Source organism: Kogia breviceps, chromosome 12, assembly GCF_026419965.1.
Source record: "Kogia breviceps isolate mKogBre1 chromosome 12, mKogBre1 haplotype 1, whole genome shotgun sequence".
NCBI lineage: Eukaryota > Metazoa > Chordata > Mammalia > Artiodactyla > Physeteridae > Kogia > Kogia breviceps.
In genome coordinates, this window is record NC_081321.1 from 18,646,713 (window position 1) to 18,672,801 (window position 26,089).

The window sequence follows — 26,089 nt, forward strand, 5'->3', positions numbered from 1 at the left end:
GGAGTTACTGTCAAAACATGGTACTCATTTCTTGATGTGTGTGAAGAAGCACATTCGTAACGTAAAAAACCTCAGACGTTTTGTGATACTTTAAAATAATCCATCTGGTGGGAAAACAAGGATTTTCAACCCATTTGGTTCCAGCACTAGTAAATCAGTGTGCATCTAGCTCTCACAGAAGCCGGAGATAAACCCCATTCCCAAACTGAGACTCATGATGCCTTTATTTTTAAGAATATCCCGAATCAACACTTACTCTCGAGAAATTATTTTAAAAGAAAGCAGAATGCACACAAGAGTAAACTGAGGCAAACCGAAGAATTTGACGGCTACGGCCAAAATGATAATGATATCAAATTGTTCACACTGCATGGTTTATATATCCAGCTTTACCCAAATATAGAGATGAACGAGGAAAACACAGTAAGAGTTTTGCACTTCTAAGTCTGTTCAGTAGTAGGGAACTCATCAGAAAAAAAGTCCCTGAAGTTTCCACCAAAGTTTGAAACAAGTAAAACATCCAAGGGGGGACATCTATAGGGCAGTATGCAACAGGTTGTGAAAAATTAGCCTTCAGACTTTGCACTAGTGTAATTTTTACTTGAGATGGCAGTCACAGATAAAATGCACAAAAGCAATCCGGCCTCTGGAAGGCATGCATTACTGGTGTGAGAACCATATCTTGGGAAGTACATAAATGCCCATTCAGCTACAAATGGCAAAACGGCAGTCTGGCCACAACTAATGCCCCCAAAGCCAGTCACTGCTGAAGATCAAGCGGCAGCTTTATTCGTTGACAAACTAAAAATCAAAAGTTGATTTTCAGGTGCTTGTCTTGGACAATGAATGAAAGCATCTTGTTTCATAAAGAAGAAACAAGTGTATTAAACGTGTTTACTTTAAATATTAATATAGATTGTTACCCCAAAGTTGATAGATTCGGGAATGTGTCTTCAATTTAGGGAACTTTCAATTACAGTGACAGTGCATTTACTAGGCAAGCCCTGATAAATAAGGTGTCAGGTGTGTTGGTCTGTTTGTAAGCACAATACATACACACAAGACTATTAAATCTATGGTTCTTAATAAGTGGTTGTGTCAGTTAATGAACTCACTTGGAAAATATTTTTTAGTACAATTGTCATGTACCCCAACTTACAGCCTGTGGGTGGAATGAGTACATATTTTTCTGAAAAATCTCGACTGGGCTTCTGTGAATCCCTCTTAAACAGCCCTCTCTTAAATTTGAAAATAGCCCTTCTATCTGGATTATCTGCTTGCTACTCTTGCCTTACTAACTAAATTGAAGTGTCCTTGAAAAGGTGGATCATGTCTCTTAAGAGCCTCCTACAGTGACCTGCAAACAGTCTGGTGTTCAAAAAAGTTGGATAAATAAATTCGAAAGACTTTTGTTTAATTAATAGGGGTATCAAGGCAGATGAATACTTCAGGGAGAACAGAAATGAAATAGTTTAACAATAACTTGACTTTAACCCTAAAGCTGCCTACACGGAATTCAAGAAGAAAACAATGTGCATTATTTATGCCTTCTCTAGCCATAAATACAGAGCACCAGACAAAATCAACCTTGAATTATTCATTTATTCAACATATATTTATTGAATGTCTCCATTTGCCAGGAACTATCTTGGGCTCTAGAGTCAGCGCAGTAAACAAAACAGACCAAGCTCCTTGCCCTCGTGCAGCTAATATTCTAGGCAGGAAGATAAAAAATAAACAAGATAAATAAATAGATATATTACTATGTTAGTTACAGAAGTGCTAAGGAGAAAAATTAAAGCAAGGGACAATAGAAAGCATTTACAGGAGGACTAGCTGAAATTTTAGAGGAGAAGGAAGGGCCTCACCTAGATGGAGCCATTTGGGTCAGGACCTAAAGAAAGCGTTGGAATGAGTCACTCAGTATTTATCAGTAGGCAGAACAAGAGCACTGCCGGACAGAGGGAACCCTGCAGGGGTGCAAAGGTCCCACGAGGGGCAGTGCCCAGCTTGGTAGAGAAAGAGCAATGGGCAGGGCTTCCCTGGTGGCGCAGTGCTTGAGAGTCCGCCTGCCGATGCAGGGCACACGGGTTCGTGCCCCGGTCCGGGAAGATCCCACGTGCCGCGGAGCGCATGGACCCGTGAGCCATGGCCGCTGAGCCTGCGCGTCCGGAGCCTGTGCTCCGCAACGGGAGAGGCCACGACAGTGAGAGGCCCGTGTACCACACACACAAAAAAAAGAATGGAGTTGGGGGAGGGAGGGAGAGTAGTAGTAGTAGAAGGACAAGCCCCCAAGGAGAGGGGATGGGAACTGCCTCTGCTCTCTGAGGGTCACAGTAAGGACTTTCCTGAGGAAGAAAGCCATTGGCGTGTCCTGAGCAGAGAAGGACATAATCTGACTATTGTGCTTCACCCATTCAAGGCTCTCACCCTGGCTGTCATGTGAAAACAGACTGAAGGGGAATAAAGTTAGGAGCCCAATTAGGAGACTTTGGCCACAAACAGAAATGCAGTGGCTTGGACCAGACTGCAAAGTGGAGATGAGAAGAGGTGGTCAGATCCTGGAAATATTTTGAAGGTAGTGCTGATAAGAGTTTTACCCAGGGATTATTAGATGGACTATAAGTGAAAGAGAGGAGTCAAGGGTGATGAAAGGTTTGGGGTCTCAGCAATGGGAAGAATGGATCTTCCTTTCACTGAGCCAGGGAAGACTTCAAGGGGAGCAGGTGTGAGGCGCATATCCAGAGCTCATTTTCATGTGCCAAGTGGAGCGGCCAAGGAGCCATTTGGGTGGGTGGGTGTGGAGTTCAGGAGAGAGGTTACAAGGTAAAAGGAGCTTATATTCTCAGACAAAGTTGTCCTAGCTCTGACCACTAAAAGTGGCTGCTTTCAAATGAGTCTTTATTTAAAAGCTAAGACAGGGCTTCCCTGGTGGCGCAGTGGTTGAGAATCCGCCTGCCGATGCAGGGGACACGGGTTGGTGCCCCTGTCCGGGAAGATCCCACGTGCCGCAGAGCGGGGGGGCCCGTGAGCCATGGCCGCTGCGCCTGCGCGTCCGGAGCCTGTGCTTCGCAACGGGAGAGGCCACAGCAGTGAGAGGCCCGCATATCACAAAAATAAAAAAAATTTTTAAAAATAAATAAATAAAAATAAAAGCTATGACATACTGCTATATTTAAAATGAATAACCAACAGGACCTACTATATAGCACAGGGAACTCTGCTGAATATTCTGTAACAACCTAAATGGGAAAAGCATTTGAAAAAGAATAGATACATGTACAGATAGGTACATAACTGAATCGCTTTGCTATACACCTAAAACTAACACAACATGGTAAATCAACTATACTCCTATATAAAATAAAAAGTTAAAAATAATAAATAACCACATAAGTGAATAAATACAAGCTATGACAGAATTTGCAGTATTTTTAATAACCGTCTTTCAAAAAGTACAGAAATCTGTATATAGCCATTTGATTTTAATAGAGATAATTCCTTAAAGTTCATCATTTACTGATAAACCACAGGCAGCTAAACTCATACTGTCAATGTATGTAACAAATACCAAAGTGATAGCCTCGGTTTGGTGGTCTGATTTGATATATGACTAGTGTTTAGATAATCCAGAAGAACAAATATGTAGTACCATCCGTGGATATATACGTCTCACTTTTGTTTTTTAGGAATGACAAGGAAACGTACACACACGCTTCTAAGGGACTGTTGATGAGACCTCATGCTGAGCACATTTTAAGTTTCATGTTTTAGCTTTAAGATGTATGTGGAATTTTTTAAATGAATTAAAAAGATTAATAAATGTTTTAAGGTATTTGCTAAATAACCTGACTTTCCCCCAAAATCATTAGGTAAAGTTGACTTTGATAATTGTAAGGTACTTTACAACTAGTATCATCATCATAGCTATCTTTTATTAAGCCCTACTAAAGTGGTAGGCATCGTGTATTAGTTTTATACTATATACCAGGCCCTGCATATTGTTTTGTACGTATTAAATCATTTAATCCTAATGCCAACCCTACCTTATTCATAAATATTCCTTACACTAAAGCCAGATGTCTCCCGACAAAAATTTATAGAGAAATTTCTTCTCCTTCAATGTGAAACCAAAAAGCAACAGCGAAGACTAAAACAACATACATAAATATATGGTACTGGAGACAATTGGGAAAGTTATACTCCTGTGTACTTGTAATTTAACTAGGAAATGCCTATCTGAACAATAATCCTATACCAAATGTCCTGTACCAAAACAAACGTCCCATACCAGTGAAATGCTATCCATTACAGTGAACTGACAGTAATCGGAGTTGCCGGTTCACAAAAATTAAAGTAGAAATATTTATTGTAGAAATAAAGAACAAGTAATCTAAAACTCTTGGCTTTTAATAAACAGTAAGGTTTACAGTACAAAATATTGGGGGAGGGGGAATAAGGTAATTTCTTAAAAAACAATAAATCTTTAATTAACTGTTTATCAGATATAAACTAGATGTCCAGAAATAAATGGAAATAAATAGAAAAATATACTTCCACAGTCTTGAGCAGTTCTTCCAAATCCTCCATCCATGTAAGTTGGCAGGGCATACCAGTGGTTTATTTGGATATTGTCCACAGTTGTACATGAGCATCTTTGATGCAGTATTTTGGCACTGAACCATGTAAATGATTATACTGCTATATATTTAATGTAGGAGATGTAAAACTTGGACCCAAGTATCAACTTGAGAAAAGCATAAAACTCATCAAATACCTTCTCTAAAGTCATCAATGTAAGTAGCCTGCAAACCACGGGGTTGCTGACTACAGCACCTCCATTACCGTGGTCATTCTAGTAACCTGCCACTCTTCTCATATCTTGCTCATCCTATCGCTGTAGATGCCGTCTCTGCAAAAGGAGTGAGAAGCAGCACAAAGCATGCCTCTCTGTGAGCACAGAGTCAGATGTGGGTTACGTGGGTGCTCTATCACTCACCCTATAAATCCAGAAGAGGTCCTGGTGAAACAGACAGGGGGAGACATACACACTTCTTTGACAGCTTTCATACGTCATGAAAGCCGACTCTAATTTCCTTAGAAAGAATATTAAAGTGCCATCTTTTTACCGTCCTTTTATTTATTTTTTTTTTATTTTTATTTTATTATTTTTTTTTTTTTTTTGCGGTACGCGGGCCTCTCACTGTTCTGGCCTCTCCCGTTGCGGAGCACAGGCTCCGGACGCGCAGGCTCAGCGGCCACGGCTCACGGGCCCAGCCGCTCCGCGGCACGTGGGATCTTCCCGGACCGGGGCACGAACCCGTGTCCCCTGCATCGGCAGGCGGACTCTCAACCACTGCGCCACCAGGGAAGCCCTTTACCGTCCTTTTAAACTAAAAAGGAAAATAGGCCTAATACATATAATCAGTGAAATTAAGTAGGCAAAGTTTATTTCTCCAGATCCTACATCTTCTTTGATGACAAGCTTTTCTTTTTCTTCTGCTACTTCTTTCCCCAGCCTGTCTCTAACCACATTAGAGTCCAATTTATTTGTTCAGTGAGGTTGAACGCAAGGTGAACAGCCCACAATTATACTATTCCCTTTGCTTCCTCACCCTCATCAAAATGCACCTACTCTATGTTCTAGTAGACAATGCCCAAACCTTAAACTTCCAAGATCACCGCTGCCAAATGATAATACAATCAGTGCCAAAATGCCAGTGGTTAAAGACAGAAATTTGGAATTGCAAGGAAACCTTCAGAGGTGATTAACTCAATCCTTCACTTAAAACTGGAATCGTCTTTGCTATGTCACTATCATCATCTCGGATTTGGGCCAACTCTACAGCCAGAGATCAAAATTCACTTCATTCTGAGGCAACACATCCAATTCTAACTTTCCTCTATTGGTCTCAGTTCTCAAGTTCTACACAGAATAACTTGTGTTTTTCATACCCAGATGCACCCAGCTCTGTGCTCTGAAATGCTGATTTCTATGAATCACATCAAGAGACTACCTTCTGCTAAGCTCCTGGTTGGCTTTTGAAATGAGACTCATGAGCAAGAGATCAGAGAGCAAGACAAGCGTGAGGTCAGGATACGTATTTCTTCAGCTCTCTCCTTGCAGGTGACTTGCAGAGTCTAGAGGTGTATCTCCACTCAGGTGGGCCTCTCCATAGAGCTCCCCTCTGCAGGTCCCTCGGGCCTAGAGGTGTTATCAACACCCTGCTATTATTACTCCCAGAGTATCAGTCAATCTTTTTTAATAACAGCTTTATTGCATAGAATTCACACGCCATACAATTCACCCATTTTAAGTGTACAAGTCAATGGTCTTTAACATATTCGTGAATCTGTGCAACCAGCACCACAGGTAATATTGGAGCATTTTCACCACTCTAAAAAGAAGCCCCACACTCATTAGCAGTCACCCCCCAGCACACATTTCTTCCCAACCCCTCAGCCCTAAGGCAGTCACTAAATCTACTTTCTGCTTTTATAGATCTGGCTATCTGGACATTTCATATAAATGGGATCAGTATGTGCTCTCTTGTGACTAGCTTCTTTCTTTTAGCTTTATATTTTCAAAGTTCATCCATGTTGAAGCATGTATCCATACTTCACTTCTTTTTATTGTCAAATAATATTCCATTGTATGAATAACCATGTTTTATTTGTTCATTCATTAGTTGATGGATATTTGGGTTGTTTCCACTTTTTGCCTGTTATGAATAATTCTCTATGAACACCGTGTACACATCTTCATGTGAACATACGTTTTCATTTCTCATGAATTAACCTAAGGAATGGAGTTGCTGAGTCATATGGTAACTCAACCTTTTGAGAAAATGCCAGAATCTTCTAAGCAGCTACCCATTTTACATTCCCTTCAGTGATGTATGAGGGTTCCAATTTCTCCATATCCTCACCAACCCTTGTTCTTATCTGTATTTTTCATAGTAGCCGTCCTGGTGCATGTGAATCTTATTGTGGTCTTGGTTTTTTTAAAACCCTGGGTTTTTTTCTTCTTTTTAAATAAATTTATCTATTTATTTATTTATTTTTGGCTGCACTGGGTCTTTGTTGCTGCACACGGGCTTTCTACAGTTATGGCGAGCAGGGGCTACTCTTCGTTGCAGTGAGCGGGCTTCTCATTGTGGTGACTTCTCCTGTTGTGGAGCATGGGCTCTAGGTGTGTGAGCTTCAGTAGTTGTGGCATGTGGGCTCAGTAGTTGTGGCTCGTGGGCTCTAGAGCACAGGCTCAGTAGTTGTGGTGCACAGGCTTAATTGCTCCGCAGCATGTGGGATCTTCCCGGACCAGGGATCAAACCTATGTCCCCTGCATTGGCAGGCAGATTCTGAACCAATGCACCACCAGGGAAGTCTTTATACCTTGTTTCATATCCTTAAAAGGACTACCTTTATTAAATTCTCCTCCAATCATTTAAGTCCACCATCTGTCTCCTGACAGACCCTGAATGACTCAAAGGCTAATCCTTTTCCATATTTTTGAAGATTGTTTTGAATCCTTTCCAAGTTTTTTTTCAGGCTAAACAACTCCTCTTTATATGAACTATTAGTTCCCAGATTATTTTTTCCCCTAATTTACCAGCTTTAGACATTAAATTATCAACATCCTTCAAATGATTTTACCCATAAGTGACATATGTGAACTGACCAGTATACATTTTACCATATGATTATCTCATTGGTTATGGACATTATATTTCTTCCATCAGTGTTGTTAAAGATGTCATTATATCTTGTCTGAGCAGCTATGTCCTACTGTTGGCTTATACGGAACATAAAATCAACCGGAATATCTTGACAATGGACTATCAATTCAGATATCCCATAGTTGTAATTGACTGATTGATTTTAAAATTACATGGAGAATTACTTTAACACTACTAAATTTCATCTCTTTACGTTGTGGCCAACACTGAGCCTATCGCTGACTTCTGAGTCATTTGGTCCTGAGCACCAAATGAGATAAAATGGGTTAAAGTGCCAAATATGTCTTTGCCAAAAAAAAGGGCAATCAAAGTGTTAGTTTCCTCTCTTACTTCATCAAAGTTCTTAATAAAAATAACAAAGAGGATAAGCCAATGAATAGAATGAGTGGTACTGACTATAGACATCTCTTTAGATTGATAACATATACTAATCTATACCCTTTACGTATGGTTCTTCAATATTAATCCATATTACCAACCTGTCAACCAAACCAATTTCCTTCCTAAATTCTCAAAATTCTATCATATATTATGAAACTACATTTTATAAAAGATGATAACTGATAATAGGGTAGCTCTATTGAGAAGCATTAAGTTAATTTTACGTGATTGGCTCTTAGAGAACCCATACTGGCTTCTTGTGAACATTGTTTTCCTTCTAAGTGCTCAGAAACAACTGACATTATAATGCGATCTAGGATTTTACTGAAATCCTTAAAATATAACACTTAAAAAATATAAACTTCTCTTCCACTTTAAATTCAGGGTAACCTTTATTCCTCTTGAGTCTGCTGACACTTCTTGTCTTCCACATGTTTTCAAATTTTACCAACAATGGGTTTTCAAAAATAATGTCTACCACCTCCCTCCCCAATAGCTATGAGTTAATTATGGGCACTCTGACCATTCAATACTTGAAATCAAAACATCAAAATATGTTATCCCCCTTGACTGTTCTCCCTTCTGCATCCCCAGCTCCCCACATCCAAACCATCAGCCAGAGCTATTCAAAATACATGAAATCTATACCACTTGGTTACTTCTCACTAACTCCACTACTGTCTCTCTAGCACAAGCCAGAATCACCTCTAACTGAACTACTACAGTGGTCTCCACACTGATCTCTCTGCTTCCATCTTTGTCCCCCTACAGTTGACTCTGCACACAGTAGCCACAGTGAGTTTTTAAAAATGTGCATCTGACCAAGTCACTCCCTCACTTACAACCAGCTTCTCATCACATTTAGAATAAAACCCAAGGGATCTGACCCTGCCTTCCTTCCCTTTCCCTAATGCTCCCTCCCACCCTCATCACCCACCACCTGCTTTAACTACACTGGCTTTCTTGCTGTTCCCAGAACTTAACAAGTTCAGTGTTTCTGCTGGGTTCTTCCCTTTGCCATCTCCTCTTCCTAAAGTCTCCCCATAGATCTTCACATGACTTGTCATCCTTCAGGTCTCAGGTCTCATCTCCTCAGAGAACTTTCCCTGCTCTCTTTATCTAAAATAGCACTTCCACAACCTAAATGTTTAACAACAGAGGAATGGATAAAGAAGATGCTGGAATATGTACAATGGAATATTACTCAGCCATAAAAGAAAATGAAATAATGCCATTTGCAGCAACATGGATGGACCCAGAGATTGTCATACTGAGTGAAAGAAGTCAGGCAGAGAAAGACAATATCATATGATATCGTTTATACGTGGAATCTAAAAGAAGGGTACAAATGAACTTACTTACAAAACAGAAGTAGAGTCACAGACGTAGAACACAAACCTTTGGTTACCAGGGGATAAGACGGGGGGGAGGGATAAATTGGGAGACTGGCATTGACATATACCCACCACTACATATAAAATAGATAACTAATAAGAACCTACTATATAGCACAGGGAACTCCACTCAATACTCTGTAATGGCCTATATGGGAAAAGAATCTAAAAAAAGAGTGGATATATGTATATGTATAACTGATTCACTTTGCTGTACACCTGAAACTAACACAACATTATACATCAACGATACTCCAATGAAAATTTAATAAAATAAAATAGCACTTCCAGCCCTACTCCTTACTCTACTGTATTTCCTTCATTCAGTTTATCACTTTCTCGAAGTATTGTACATTTATTTGTTTATTTCTATCTTCTCCCCTAGAATCTAAGCACTTTCAGAGCATGGCTTTTTCTGTTTTGTTCAACAATATGTACTTGGCCATCTATAATAATAAGCAACACATAGTGAGCACTCAAAACAAATTTTTTAAGTAAATTGAATGAGAACCCCCAAGGAACGAATGTAATAATATAAATTCTGATCTTAGTGGAAATCAGGAGAAACACGCAGGGCTGAGGGCATTGGCAAGTCTTCCAGTCACATGGGCTACAGGAGCCCCACAAGACAGCATGGTCTTCATTCACTAACTCCATCAATCAAAAGACCAACAGGGGGGCTTCCCTGGCGGCACAGTGGTTGAGAGTCCGCCTGCCGATGCAGGGGACATGGGTTCATGCCCCGGTCCGGGAAGATCCCACATGCCGCGGAGCGGCTGGGCCCGTGAGCCATGGCGGCTGAGCCTGCGCGTCCGGAGCCTGTGCTCCGCAATGGGAGAGGCCACAACGGTGAGAGGCCCGTGTACCAAAAAAAAAAAAAAAAAAAAAAAAGACCAACAGGTCCAGTCTGAATCTGCTGAGATCAGGGAACCGCAGCATATGAGAGCCTTCAATCTCGAACGTGGGCCGTGAGTATTTTTTTCCCTATCTCAGCCACCACTCTCCCAATTATAATAAATGAATAAAGTAGATTGAAGCTAAGGAAAAATAAAGCAAAATTAGAAGCTAGCAAAATGCAAACCCACTGCCTGGGGCTGATGGATGATGACATCTAGCAGACAAATCCTGTTCCCCATTCTAAATTCTGTCTGCTAAACAAATTAGCAAGCTCATCAATATCTGCACGGCATTTACCTTCAGCGGCAACAGCTGCTGCAAAATCACGATGCTGACTTTTTGGGTTGTGGTCTTGCTCATGGGACACATTTATAGGCCAAGCAGGGTCAAAGATAACAGAATGACAACCAGTATTATAGGAAACGGTTTTGTAAGGGCTTGGAAGATAAACAGCTTGCAAGTCCCCTACTGAGTCTACCACTAGCCCCTGTCCCTCCCTCAATAACTGGATGTTTGCATGATGAGACGTGAAAAGTACATTCTTGTGCCAGTAATTAACTGTAAAACTTTCAATAAAGACATTAAGTGATTAAACAGAAACTTGTGAGATACATAATCTTATATTTGGATTATGTTTTAAAACATGATCTTTTTCATGAAAACTAGTATTCAGTGTGGAAATTATATTTTAAATGGCAAAAATCTTCTATTCTTCATAAAATTATGATATGATCCTATTTCCTATTGTAGCATAAGAGAAATTTTGTCTCTCATCTTCAAGGAAGAAAGAAGAGATAGGACCAAATACAACATATACAATACAACAAATACATCTTTCCCTAAAAGTTTCAAGTGAAAATAGCAAAGGAGGAAAGAAAGGGCTTTTATGATTAATTTTACAGGCAATGGTTTCCAGGCACTTACATGAAGTTAAGGGTGGCAAAATATTCTTTTTTTTTCCTAAATAATTTTTTTTTTTTTTTTTTTTTTTTTTTGCGGTACGCGGGCCTCTCACTGTCGTGGCCTCTTCCGTTGCGGAGCACAGGCTCCGGACTCGCAGGCTCAGCGGCCATGGCTCACGGGCCCAGCCGCTCCGAGGCATGTGGGATCTTCCTGGACCCGGGCATAAACCCGTGTCCCCTGCATCAGCAGGCAGACTCTCAACCACTGTGCCACCAGGGAAGCCCAATAATTTTTTTAAATTTTTGTTTTATTTTTATACAGCAGGTTCTTATTAGTTATCTATTTTATACATATTAGTGTATATATGTCAATTCCAATCTCCCAATTTATCCCACCCCCCCTTTCCCCCCTCGCTGTCCATACGTTTGTTCTCTACATCTGTGTCTCTACTTCTGCCTTGCAAACCGGTTCATCTGTACCATTTTTCTAGATTCCACATATATGTGTTAATATACGATATTTGTTTTTCTCTTTCTGACTTACTTCGCTCTGTATGACAGTCTCTAGGTCCAAAATATTCTTAAAATATCCTGCATTAGGAGAACACAAAACTATGAGTGGTTTAGTTAATGAAACACAATAGTATTTCAGAACTGAGACTCTGACCACCATTCATTAATTAGGGGAAAGGTGCCTGGAAGAAAATGGGAGACACAGCATACTGCCTGAGTCTATTTCAAGCATTTTCTCATGAGGGCCCTGAAATTCTTCAAAGTGTGTTTTATCACTTACAACAAGAGAAACCCTGCATCTCTCTCTGGTGAATCATGCCCGTTCGTACCAAGTGGCAACAAAGGGTAGAGACATCCCAAGAGGAGGCAAGTCTATACTCACCTGAGAAAGAAAAAGAGAAGGTCATCAAGACCCTTACTGCAGCTGAGAGAAGCCAAGACACAAGACGGAGAAGTGCTAGGTGCAGATCAGCTTCCCACTTCTACTGATTTCAATCATCTGTGCAGAGGCTGCTTCCCAAGCCTTATTTGTGCAGGAACTCCACTCCCACTGGCAAAGCCATTCCTGGCTGACATCTGTTGACTGTCCAGACCAAGCTGAAGAAGTGGCAACTACTGGGGAGAGAGGTCAAGGTCCTTGTCATGTGAAGAGCTCTCCCAGAGCAGGTGTGGTTATTCCCACCTCTGCTCTGCTCTCAAGCATCAGGTGCCTACCTTGTTAAGGCACTCACCAAGCTGTACAACTGATATTTGTACAAGTGGCAGTATCCCTATCAGACTGTGAGAAAACATGTGCAATTCTTGGGGGGACACATCTGGAATGGTAAGTACCTGAAAGAGCTGATCAGTGCTCATTAAGGTGTGAGCAAAAGGGTGTCCTCTTGTTCACATTTCCCTGAAGTGAAAGATGAAGATGAAAACACAGTAGATGTGCATTGCAGCAAACAACAAAAAAAGTATCTTTATTTTTTTGCAGCCACGATATTCTTACTGGCTTTCTACAGAAGTCTATTTTTTTTTTTCCAAATTATGACAAACGTTTTCACTAGATGGTGGGCTTCCAGAGGCCAGAGATAATTTTCTCTCCCCTAAAATAAAGCTTGATGATCTCACAGATTCTCAATAAATGCCTATTGATAATGAGTATTCTACTAAGGCCAGCTAGATATTGATGATTCTCCCATTTTTCTTCCTGTTACTCACTATACCTTTCCTTAAAAAGAAACTTGTTTTAAATGATCAGGCCCTTTCTTCTTCAGTGAATAAGAGCTTTATCTAAAATGCACCACCACAGGGGTGGGCACTGCAGGGATATTCACTCAGGCACAGAGGCTGGAGGATGAGAACAGAACTAGATTTTTTTTAAAAAGAGCTACTATTTTGTCAGCAGCCTCAGGTCTTTGGAGCCCAGAAGCCACAAATCAGTAAGTGGTATCAGTCTTCTACAAGGCTTAATCAAAGGAAATTTTAAGAGAAGAGCCATTTTAGAAGTAAGAGTATTAATGGTGACTTAAAGAAAGTAGAAATGATTGGCAAAAAAAAAAAAAAAATTCTTTCCCTTTTGCTCTCTGATTTTCTGTGTGACTTCAGGTGTATGAGCAAGTCCTCTGTGCCTGACTTTCCTTATCTATGAAGCTGGTGGGAAAACCACTGAACTCCACTAACTGTCAGTAATTCTAATGGGAATTAAGTTAAATATTTCTACATTTTGTGACCCTTAAAATTCCCGGAGGATGGCTAGCATGGTGAAATAATACTATAGCATCCTCCTTATGGAAATAAACCATCAATAATGTGTATTCAGGACTGCTATCTCTTTCATTAACTATTCCAGGGTGCTGGAAAGAAGTAACTTGTGTTATTGTGTGGACCCTGACAAAAGCAGGCCTGGTACCTTGTCAGCCCTGCTGGTACCTTGTCACACTCCTGCTTCTAATCGTCCAGAACTCTCAAGCTGAAAACCACTTTCAAACAGGGATTTCCTGGGTACCGTCAGCACTGACATCAAACCTTCAGTTCAAAGGTCACACCTTCTCTCCCACTCCCCTGCCTTCTGGGTCTGGCCTGCCCTCACTGAACGAAATGCCCTCTTTATCTCAAAGAAGTACAGGCTGCTATGAGAAGGAGTCTGAGGAGGGAGGTTACTGACTGCAATTGTTTGGAAGAGTCTCATAATTACAGCAAGGGATCCATCCTCTCGTGTCACCTAAGTTGGAAAATGGGTCAGACATAATGCATTTGGTTAAGTGTCTAAACTGAAAAGGTGCCATTTTATTTTAAATGGCATAGTCTTTACAAAGGCTAAGGTTACCGGTGCAATGCTCTCTCATTTTAAAACGTATCAGGGACATGCCCTCTGAGGGTCAGGCTTTCATTTGCTGATGTTAATTCTCAGCTGCCTGCTTCTCGTCCTTCATTGTACCCTGTGTCTTAGCTGGGCACGCTCCTGATTCCCTGCTACATCCAGACGGTCCATGTAAATAGTGTTTATGTTAAGGAAGTCATGTTCAGTGTGACTGGAGCACACAGAAACTGATGCTGTTGTCACTTTAGATTAAGCTCTTATTTTAGTAAAGGAGGCAATTGGAGCAGGCGGCTGAGTGGCCGAATGAAATATTCAGCTCATTTCATTTAGAGCTGCCTGGTTTCCATTGTTCATGGTGGCAAGTCTAGTTAACCATGTTGGTGCCGGCACGCGGCAGCCCCCGCTCGCTCACGCATCCTCCAGCTAACACCTTTTAAGTCACCCATCAACACACCCAGAAGTAATCAGGTGAACGACGTAGGCGCACAGTCACCCCTGGATGCATCTCTGTGAACTCCTGTCCCTGTGTGTGCTCAAAATGGATGCTTTCAAGGTGTGTGCAGAGTCTGCCTCAATTTCCAGGTCCAGCTGGGAGATGGGTGAGCACAAAGATACTTAGGACACCGGGTTTTTGTGAGTGAGCTACACTTTTAAAATGTAATTAATGTCTTTACCAAAGGAAGAGACTGGGTGGGCTTAACTCCTTGCAACATGTTAACTACTGCCCTGAGACAAGGAGCTGTTGAAAACACAGGTAGACACCACTGTCCCCAAACAATGCACTAGCTACATAAATTATCGTTTGAAACTTACTATTTGGAAGGACTTAGGTATAGAGAGCCTTCATAGTACTTTGCTACTTTCCTGGGAGTGCTAATTGTGTTCTGGCCATATTTTGGAATTTGAGGCACCTGTTCAGAGACTCTCCTACCATGACAATATAATCCAATCCCACCAAAAAGTCGGCCTTCTCTTTCCTTCTCTCTCTCCCCATCTCCCTCTCCTCATCTCTCTCTTCCTTTCCCCATCTCTCTCGCTCTCTTTCTCTCCCCCACCTCCATCCTTCTTATTTTTTTTTGACAACTTACACCAGAAAAGGTGGTTGCAGGAAATGATAAAGTAAATATTATTTTCATGTATCAAATTCCTGGTTAAGTTTTTCACCCATAAAAAAAATGCTCTATAGATGAATGATTTCATCACTTCAAGACCCTGAGAAGGTAGAAACTCTTCTTTGCTACAATTTACAACCTATAGAAACTCTTCTTAGCTACAATATTATAGATATTACTTAATGTCCATATAAAGTACCAGTCATCACTGAACAAAAATAACTAATTGTTATCATGGAGACTCATTCAACTCCAAAGACACAATGAGTGACAAATACATAGTAGGCTCTATGCTGGGCTAAAAGTAACCCTTAACTTCATGGTATCTAAATATTTAATAACTCTTCTGTGGATCCAGGTTTTGTGGGGACTGAGAGCTTATACATTTTAGATTTTAGAAGAGAATACAAATTAAAATGTTTAATTTAACATGAAAGTGAATATTTATTTACAGTGGAAAAATCCCAACAAATCATTACTTTAAAATGCTGAGAAATATCACAAACATCACAAAATCTGGGGGAAAAAAACCCATAATATTCATCCTAACTAGCTCCCGAACCACACCTCTCTAATGCTTTTCCCCTACAGTTGTTGGCTACATACTCTGATTGCCTCTTTGTAAATATCACTTTTTATAGAGAAAATGGAAAGATAATCTATTCTTTTATCTAGTAGGTTTACTCAAATTGTTTTTTTAACTATTCACAATTGGGATTCAGAAAACATGCAACTGAACAACACAAGATACTTGCTGCCTGCATTACTGCTACAAGTTTCTGCCCTAAACACACAGATATTTGAGAAATTCTATTTATGTAATATTCATCAAAAAAGAAAAAAATTACATGATGCATTAATAATTAATAATAGCATGAACTGCATTAGTCATTAAATTCCTAACAGGAGAGAACTTCTATTGTGACTGGGCATTGATACAAACCATAGCCTCTATTTATAACATTATACATCTAATAACAAGAAAGGTTTCCACAGAGTAGCTTCTGGCTCTGTATGTTTCAAAACTAGTTGCATTAGGTATCAGCACTGTAGGGATGTGTCCATTGGACAATACGGCCTCTGGCTCCTCACCTGTGTGTCACAAGGCTCTAGTAAATTGGCAAAGTGGAACATCATCAATAGCTCCACCACTATACATGGAAGTTTGCAAAGAACATACCTATATCCCACTTAATTTAAAATCACTGTATCCCCAGCGTGACTCCCCACCACCTCCACCAAAACAAAGTCATGGCCTCTACAATGCCACTGCAAAACAGAAAAGGAATGGAGGGAGGTTACAGTGAAGGCACTGGTCATAAACGATTGCAGTTAAAATAGCTTAGATTGCAAATTTTACAAAATATATGATTATTTGAACACATTGCCTACAGGGTCTCTGAACTTGGGAAAGAACTCATAGGAGTGAAGGGCCCTGAAGCTAAGTTTTGCCTCTGGTGAAATAATTTACTTCTTTTCTGGTGGAACAAATGTTTTTTAAATAATAAATATCAGATATTTGTCAATAATTGTGATTATAAATATCTATTAAAAGGATCTTATTTTAAGACACAGTGAGTACAATTGGTAATTAACAATAATTGAAGAATTCAGAAACAATACAAAAGAATAATGTTTGGAGCAAATTTTGGTTTTGGAATTATAACACTGTTAGTAACCCTCTTCTAAAAACTCAAAGCCCTTCTGCATCTAAAGTATAAAGAAAATGCAGAAATAAACAAAATTTTTTAAATTGTCACATATTTCAGCAGCTAAACAACAAGATAATTGTTGAGAAGAGTGTGCTGAGGTAGCCACTGGCGGGAAGACTGGAAATACACATTTGGAACCTTGTTTTCCAAATAGCCTACAGAAATAAATAAGAGAAGAAAGTAATTCCAAAATTTAATTTTGATGGAATTTTCTCCTGTGCTGACTCTCAGAAACATACAAATTGTAATCTAATAATACATTATCCCTAAAAATTACGCATAGCTTGTGTGTGTTGTGTAAATAGGTACAGCCTATTTCTCCACTAAACAAAATATTAAATCAAAATATTCTATGCACTCATAATGTAAGAAAAGTTTTCATATTGAGTTCATCCATTTGAATTATCTTTGAATATGCATTAGAAAGATACTAATTCTGTGCACTCATGTTGACTAAAAAGATAAAACATAAACTTGGAGTCCAACTGTCAAGTTCTTAAATCCAATCCATAACTCAGCATATTTGTGAAAGTAACTAAAACTTACCAAAGTTTTTACTGACTCCTCAAACTACTCATTAAGAGTTTAAGGGAAAATTGGTCTTAGATTTAGGAATCAAATTCCAGTTGAAACTTTTGAGGTGGATATCCCAATCTCTAAAGTGGGCAAAAGGATCTGCTTATTAGCTTTTTAAATTTTCATGTCTTTCTATTTTGTTTCTTTTCTTCCTTCCTCCTCCTTTACTTTCTTGAAACCATAGGAACTGGGTGGTGCTGCCACAAGAATTCTTAGCAAATGAAATGTGAATTATAAAAAAATATTTCAAGACATCAAGTTTTTGAGGGAGTTAGAAGAAGAAATAAGATTTTTTAGAAAGTAGCTGAGCAAGACCAAAGCTAAAGCCAAAGCACAAACCCTCAATAGTTAGAAGTAGATGTTAATGAACAGAACCAATTATAGTCAACTCAAAGTCAACAACAGTGAACATTCATATGTTGGAACATACATATACCAACAGACCAAATTTGTACCTGCCAAGTCTAGTTTCCTGTTTCACTTCTCTGGTCTCTTAATCTAAACAGACAAATTGCTTCATTGTAATAGTATGCTACCCCAAAATATATCCTAAATTCCATTGGCTATAAAGAATAAAATGGCCCACATCACATGCATGTAACACACACACATACACACACACACACACACACACACATGCATGCATTTTGATGAGTGTTTTGCAAGTTGTAGATTGCCAGAGGTTCAAAAAAGTATGCAACAGAAATGAAACTTATTATCAAACCAAATATTTTAACAGGAAAATGACATAAATGTTATTGTCTAAACCAAGAGTATGGCTTGTGGTCCAAATCCAGCTCACTACCTATGAAATAAGAATGGTTTAATGAATGAACATTTATAATCGATTTGATGATACAGAACATTAACACTAAACTACAATTAAGTGAAATGTCTCCCCTCCCAAAAAAGAATTCAATTTTTCTCATTATAAGACTTCTATTATTAAAAATTTCCTCAATTATTACTATTATATTTTGAACTATGTCAATAAAAATTTTGTAGAAATTTTTTTCCTCTCTTGAAGCACTTACATAATATCTTCAATTTTGCCTACTAGCCTACAAAGCCGAAAATATTTACTATCTGGTCCTTATAAGAAAAAGTTTGCTGACACCTGGTCTAAAACAATCTAATCTACAAAATTGTTTTAGCCTCATATATTTCTAGCTTTTATAATATAGATATGTATGCATGCATTTAGAGTGTATAGTAATGACTGCTCTCATAAAAGACTTACGACTACCTCCTAATGCTTCCTAAATCACTACCAGGAAAAAACCACAATAACTACCCCTGAAAAACAGATTCCTATGGAGAGCTCACAATAACAGATCACATTTATCTCACCTTATAGAAAAGTGAAAAGGAGGTACTGATTTTACCCAATAATTTCGTTTAAAAAAATTAAAATTCTAATGTTCAATGCTAGTGGAAGTGTAGACAAGAAAGTCCACGTCTCCACTAACTATAGCAGTGTTAAATGGCACAGTCTATCTGGAAAGCAATTTGGTAACAGATAACAAAATGCATTAAAATACTTACACACTTTGATATAGTAAATCAACTTTTGTAAATCCAAAAATGTGAAAACATACATACACATGAAAATGTTCAATAAACTGTTACTTTCAACAGTGACCTAACTATAGCATTTTTTTTTTTCTGTTAACAGCCTTACTATTCATTAAGTTATAGAAGGGAGAAATCTTGGCACTATCCTTTCCCTCACACCAACAGAGCCAATAATTCCTCCCCCTTAGCCTTCCACATCTTTTTCTACTTCATCTCTACAGCTACAATCTTGGTTTAAGAATCTGCCATCCCTCTTCTGGATTCCTTCAATATTACCTTGGGACTAGATCTGAAAAGTGACGCCTAAGCTTATACAATTTCGAGGCTCTTTAAAGAAAAAGAAGGTAAAATTGTGGATACAAAATGTGTGTTACCAATGCTACCCAACATCAAGAGAAGCATAACAGAGGGGTAGTAAATATTATAGAAAGAGGAAGCACTCATAACGAACTAAAGTTAAAAACTCATACTCTTGGAAAAGTTTATAAAAACACAGGACCACAAGAACACATTTTACAGTCTCCACCAAAATACTGCTAGAGGCCCATGTAAGCCAAGCAGTTTTTATTTAAGCTTTATTTCAGCTTCTTGATATATCTCACTCCTTACCAAACCCTTAGCTCCTGAGAGTTGCAGTTTCTAAGCTGTCCATCCAATAATATTGCTGATAAACAATTTTTCTAAAATGAAATTCTAAACATAATCCCTTCCCTACTTGAAAATCTTTCTTGCCAGTAGTATAATTGGTACAAATCCTTCCATGATATCACCTCCACCTACTACTTCTCCAACCTCATTTTCTGTGGTTCCAGATGTGCTGCATTATTTACAGTTCCTTATGATGTTGTTTCAGCAGATGTTCTTTCCTCTAACTGAAGTGTATTTTCTTCTCTTTTCTGGCTAACAGATTTCTTCTAATGTGTCTGTCCCAATTTACATGTTAAAGTCTTCCCGGACCTGACCATAGAGTTGATAGCAAGTTCTTTGGCCCACTCTCCTCCAGTATTATACTTATGACCTATTATAAGGACTCATCCGTGGTGTGTTTCCCCTGATAAATTAAAATCTCCTTCAAGGCAGAAACCCTGTCCTAGCCATCTTTATCCCCCAAGTGCCTGCATTAAGTGCTCAGTAATCCTTAGTTGAACAAATGAATGAAAAAGGAAGAGAAGTAAATATACCAAAAGATTACTATTATTGCTTTTGGTCATTGGTATTGTTAGTAATTTTTTTACCCTTATTTTAAAATATTTTTGCTATATTTGTTGTATTTGTTTTATAATGGGAAATCTAATTTATAATAAAATATTTCTTTGAGGCTCACTCTAATTTTCATTAGATCTGCTATCTAATTCTCTTAAAATTCTGCATACCTGTGCCAGGTTTATTTACATGGCCAACAGTCTACTTTACTTGAAAGCATGTTTAGATTCCTGTACACAATTAGCTAAATAAATATCATTAGTGCAGCTTCATTAAAGTGCATTTTTCTTAAATATTTCTCAGTACACATATTTCTCATTAAGGGAGCATCTATTAGAGTTTTGGCAAGAAAAATCTTATAATGGACTTATTTCCACAGGTATATATTTCAAGCACTAACTGAAAGGAATAATAAAAATGTTTTGCCATCTGGAATAGAACAGTGCTAAATACTACAAGACTCAAATTATGTTCACGTGCATGAAGCCACGTTTCCAAATCACTATTACAATTTCTATCTCCCACATAGGATGCACTAAGGAATTGCTTTTATGTGGAAAATATCCAAAATAATCTGATAATTCTCCTAAATATAATCCTCATTGAAGCTGAACATATTTTATCCTTTTTTTAGTAAAACTATCATTATCACTATCCAGTAAATGCCTGCAGGAACGTGTGTGTGTGTGTGTGTGTGTGTGTGTGTGTGTGTGTGTGTGTGTGTGTGTGTGTGTGTGTGTGTGTGTGTGTGTAGTACACGGGCCTCTCACTGCTGTGGCCTCTCCCGTTGCGGAGCACAGGCTCCGGACGCGCAGGCTCAGCGGCCATGGCTCACGGGCCCAGCCGCTCCGCAGCATGTGGGATCCTCCCCGACCAGGGCACGAACCCGTGTCCCCCGCATCGGCAGGCGGACTCTCAACCACCAGAGAAGCCCCCTGCAGGAACTTTATAGCAAACATTTTTTTCTTTTTCTTTTGCATTATTTAAATATTTTGTTTTATTACACATTGTTTAAATATGCGCTACATAGAGTAGACCATGTACACACAGCATATTTAAATATGAATACAGGTCAAGAACACCAAAAATGCAAACCACAGGCCATAGGAATAACCTCACCGAACTCACATTGACACCACTTTAGTAGTTTCAGAGCCAGTTGAATTCTTCATAATCTATACCTCTAGTTCAGGTATAACTTCATTTTCTAGCCTATGGTATGATGGTATTAGATTGAACTTCTCCACAAACATGTTCCTGTTCCTACTTTGCGTTAAGATGTTATTCTGAGTTCTTGTGATAGTATGATCTATTTCTAAGTCTGAACTCCTTTGCTGTGTGGATCCATGCCCCAGCCAGTCTGGTTTGGTTGTTTAAAGGAATAACAGCATTTTCCTCATTGCACAGGGCTGCATGCAAGAGTCACCTGAGATGAAGTGCAGTACAGCAGAAAGAACATAACTTTAAAATCACACCATCACTGTGTGGAATCCCCACAATGGCATTTCAAGGTCTGTGTGAGGTTCAAGTTATTGAGCCTCTTTGAACCCTGGTGTTATGGGTGGAATTGTGTCTCATCCCCAAATTCACATGTTGAAGTCCTAACTCCCAGTATCTCAAAGTGTGACATTTTAAAATAGGGTCATTGCAGATATAATTAGTTATGTTAAGATGAGGTCATGAGTGTGGGCCCTATTCCTATATAACTGGTGTTCTTAGGAAAAAGGGAAACTTGAACATAGAGCAGACACTCAGAGAGGAAAGATGGTGTGAAGAGACACGGAGAAGATGCCATCCACAAGCCAAGGAGAGGGGCCCAGAGCAGATCCTTCCTTCACAGCCCTCAGAAAGAACCAACCCTGCCAATCCCATGATTTCAGACTCCTATCCTCCAGAACTGTGAGACAATACATTTCTGTTGTTTGAGCCACCCCATTTGTAGTACTTTCTTATTCTTACAGCAGCCCTAGCAAACTAATACACATGGTTTCCTCAAATGTCAAATCCTTAATATAAAGGATGCAGCGCCATTATAAGGGTTGAAAATCACATCATAGATACTCAAAAGAGGGCAGGCAATATTTTTTATCATATAGGGTATACTATTTGAAGTATTTTATTTCATTTCCTTGAATCTTGCTTCTTTTCTCCATTCAGTCAGCCAAGTTGCTATACTCTACACTCAATTTTCATAAGAAAATTGTTGGCAGAGCAGGGAAGCATGGGAGAAGGAGAAATGTCAATTATTGGTTTTCGAGTTTCAAAAGCCTAAGACGCTCTGAGAAATTAGAATGATTCTCATGCATTGGAAACAGACTTAGAAGAGACCCTCCTATTTATTTACTAAGCTAAGAGCAGATTTAGATACCTCTGAGTGGAGAATAAGGTAGTCAAAGCATGTACAGACATTAGTGAATCTAGAAGCCAAGTTGGGGGTGGGTGGCTGAAACTTTACCCTCTCCCCACCACCCTAACTCTTCCTAGTGGGGCTGGAATGACCAGATATTAGACTGGAAGATTCAACTGAGGCACCTTCATTGAACAGGCATGAAATCCCAAAGTAAAGGGCTAGATCAAAATCCAGATTTAAAAAAAAAATCATAAGAACTGGTTGGATGGTTCTAAAAGCCAACCAGAGAATGTAAAGGATCAAAAAGATAGAGGTGAGGAAAAGCATTATGAAATGGTTCTTGGATTGAGCTGCTGCCCTATGTCAAGTCCCACCTCACCCCAAGCAACAGGGATGGAAGGGACTATTTTCTCTCTCAAATCTTTAGAGAGGCTTCAAGGAATAGTTTAGACAGCCTGGACTTTGGGAAACCCAATGGACTGCAGACTGGCTCCCACCTTGGAAATCAGGAGGACAAGAGGGTCAGGCTAGGAACAGATCTGGAATTTTAGAAGTACCCTCAACCCCTCCTGCCCTTGGAGGTTCATGAGATGCATGTTTTCATGAAGCTGGTGTGGGCCAGGGACAAGAGAGCCAGACTGAGGCCCAAGATGACCATCAGGAAGTATTCTTCATACACTAAATATGAGTTCATGTGGGATGGATTAGCTGAAAACTAGGAGGTGAGCGGGAAGTGGACAGCTGAAGGAGAAGCCTTGTCCAAGTCAGGAGAGTTGAAGACAAATGTGTCCAGCAAGGGAAGCAACCAAAGTCCTCCCAAAGTGGCCAAGTGACTATCAGTTTTAAACATCTGCCAGGCCCAGAAAGCTGGAGCCAGCTTAACATAGTACCAGTTCATGTAAGAAACAACCCTAAGCCACTCTTTTCCCTTTCCTTCCCATGTTCCAACCCCTGAGGAATTAGCAATAACAGCTAGCAAATGGGGAAGGAGGTGACAGATAGTGAAAGAAAACAACACACCCTCTCCCACTACAACAGCCCAATTCAAAAAATGGGCCTCAGAGAGAGGAGGAGAGATGATTTGATATTAAATGAACTTTGAAGCTACGATTATGGTCTGAGATCGGACATTCTAATTTCTGAATGTCTGTGATTTAAAGTGTGGATAGAAATTTTTTTTTAAGCTAAGGGTAATCCCTATTAGGTATGGAGCCTACCTGAGACCTAAATTTCATCCAGAGGCATGGGAATACCCACCCCCATTCCCCAATTCATTTTAAAGAAACAACAAGAAAAAAAGTAAACGATTTCCTAAGTTGTGCTTGTTCGAAGTACTGTTACAGAGAGAAATCCCAAATATGTTGGGTGGGAATGGAGCGTGGAAAGGATTTTCTTTCTTGGATGGAGTCTGGACCTTGGAAATGACCAAGTGATATGTCCAGGTAGATGGACCTGACCAGCTTTGCCAAGGACCTCCCACAACAGCATGACTCAGAAGCAACAGAACAAGGACCACGTGCTTCAGAGTGGCATGTAAGGAGCAAAGAGCTTTATGCCACCCCAGAGAGTTTCTTCCAGTTTAGCAGGAGCACACCCTCATGTGCCCAGGAAGTATCTGGAAGAAGCCAAGAGAAGGAGAGAAGACCCTCGAAGGAAGACCAAAGTGTGCCTCAGCAATGGCTCACAAGTACTGACAAAGGATGAGAGGACAAACATGACTCATAGAGAGATGACAGCCTAGGAGCAGATATGTCACCCCTCGCCCTCATAACCTTACCTAGAAGTAGGATGCAACCTCAAATTGAGTCCACATGGTTAGATGAAGGGTTAAAACATAATTTAGATCTAACTATAGAAGAATAAAACAAGTTACGTTTCTTGCACACTCAGTGTGTAGACACATACCTGCCACATGCGGGGAAGCTTGTCCAAGACTTCTAAGGATCCTCTTAAAGTGTGTCTTTACACTGTGAACTGATTAACAAGCCTAGAAGAGAATTAGAGCTAAGTCACTTAGAGGCAGATTCACAGTGTGAGGAAGCTGACTCTCAAATCTTAGTTGTTTGGGGAAATGCCAGAAGATTGTGATAAACTGAACCTGACAGAATACACAACATCCACTACCACAGAACTCTTAAATTCCATCTAGAAAGTTATAGAAGCATCAGCAGAAGGAAAGAAAATAGAATGAATCAGCTAGTTTGGTTTTTGAAAATCAAATGCTCCAAATCCCAGAAGAAAACATAGAAAAGAGTAGGCATAGTAGGGAACTTAAGGTTCCTATCCTAAAAACGTGGAATTTTTAAAAGCATCAAACCTGTTTCTAATGAGAGAAGACAAATAAATCCAAGTAAGGGAATAGATTGTGACAGGGGCTCTACTTTAGAGAGACTATTCAAGGAAAAATCCTCTCTGATAAGGTGACATTTCAGCAGAGACCAGGATAAAGAGAGTAAGCCAGATGGAGGAACTTTCCAAGCTGAGGGGATATCAAGCACAAAGGTCCTGTGGTGAGAACCTGCTGAGCATGTGCAGAACAGCAAAAAGGCCACTGTGGCTGCATTATGATATGTCAGGGGGAGACAAGTAGGACAGGAATGATGTTGGAAAAGGCCAAAGAAAGGCTTTGAATTTTAAACTAGAAGCCATTAGAAGGTTGTGTTTTTCTTTAATCAAATATTTTAGTTTGACATCATTGTAGATTTTCATACATTTGTCAGAAGTAATACAGAGAAATCCCCTGTATCTTCTACCCTGTTTCCCCCAATGGTAACATCTTGCAAAGTTATAGTACAATATCAAAACCAAGATATTGACATTGATAGTTAAGATACAGAACATTTCCATCACCGTAAGAGTCCCTCAGATTGCTTTTTTATAGCCCTCCCATCCTATCTCCTTCTTAAACCCTGGAGACCACTAATGTACACATTCTATAATTTTGTTATTTCAAGAATATTATACTAACAAAATCATACAAGCAACACAATTCTCTGGAGATCCATCCAGGTTGGTGTGTGTATCAATAGTTTGTTCAGTCATACTGCTGAATAGTGTTCTATGGTCTGGATCATTTAACCATTCGCTCATTGAAGGGCACTGCTTTCTTTCTAGCTTGAGGTTATTATAGGTTAAGCTGCTATAAACATTTGTGTACATGTTTTTGTGTGAGCATAAGTTTTCCTTTCTCTGAGATAAATGCCCAGGAGAGCAACTGCTGGGTTTTATGGTGGTTGTATGTAAAATTTTCTTTAAAAACCTGTCAAATTGTTTTGCAAAATGGTTGTACCATTTTACATCCCCATTAGCAATGCACGAGTGAGCCAGTTTCTGCAATCCTTGTCAGCATTTGGTGTTGTCACTATTTCTTATTGTAGCCCATTCTGCTTTTCTCTAACGGTTAATGATGTCAAACATCTTTTCATGTGCTTAG

General features: G+C 39.5%; 1 protein-coding gene across 14 annotated transcripts in view; it reads right to left on the reverse strand.

The window, feature by feature from the left end:
• Positions 1-26,089, reverse strand: part of SOX5 (SRY-box transcription factor 5) — a 1,010,478-nt gene that overhangs the window by 850,013 nt on the left and 134,376 nt on the right. For 4 of the 14 annotated variants that reach the window (XM_067008875.1, XM_067008887.1, XM_067008884.1 and 1 more), the window contains exon 2: positions 24,562-24,643. The exons of the other annotated variants lie outside the window; for them this stretch is intronic. The gene's annotated coding sequence lies outside the window, so the exon portion shown is untranslated. The remainder of the gene's footprint in view (positions 1-24,561; positions 24,644-26,089) is intronic. 14 annotated transcript variants of the gene reach the window in all.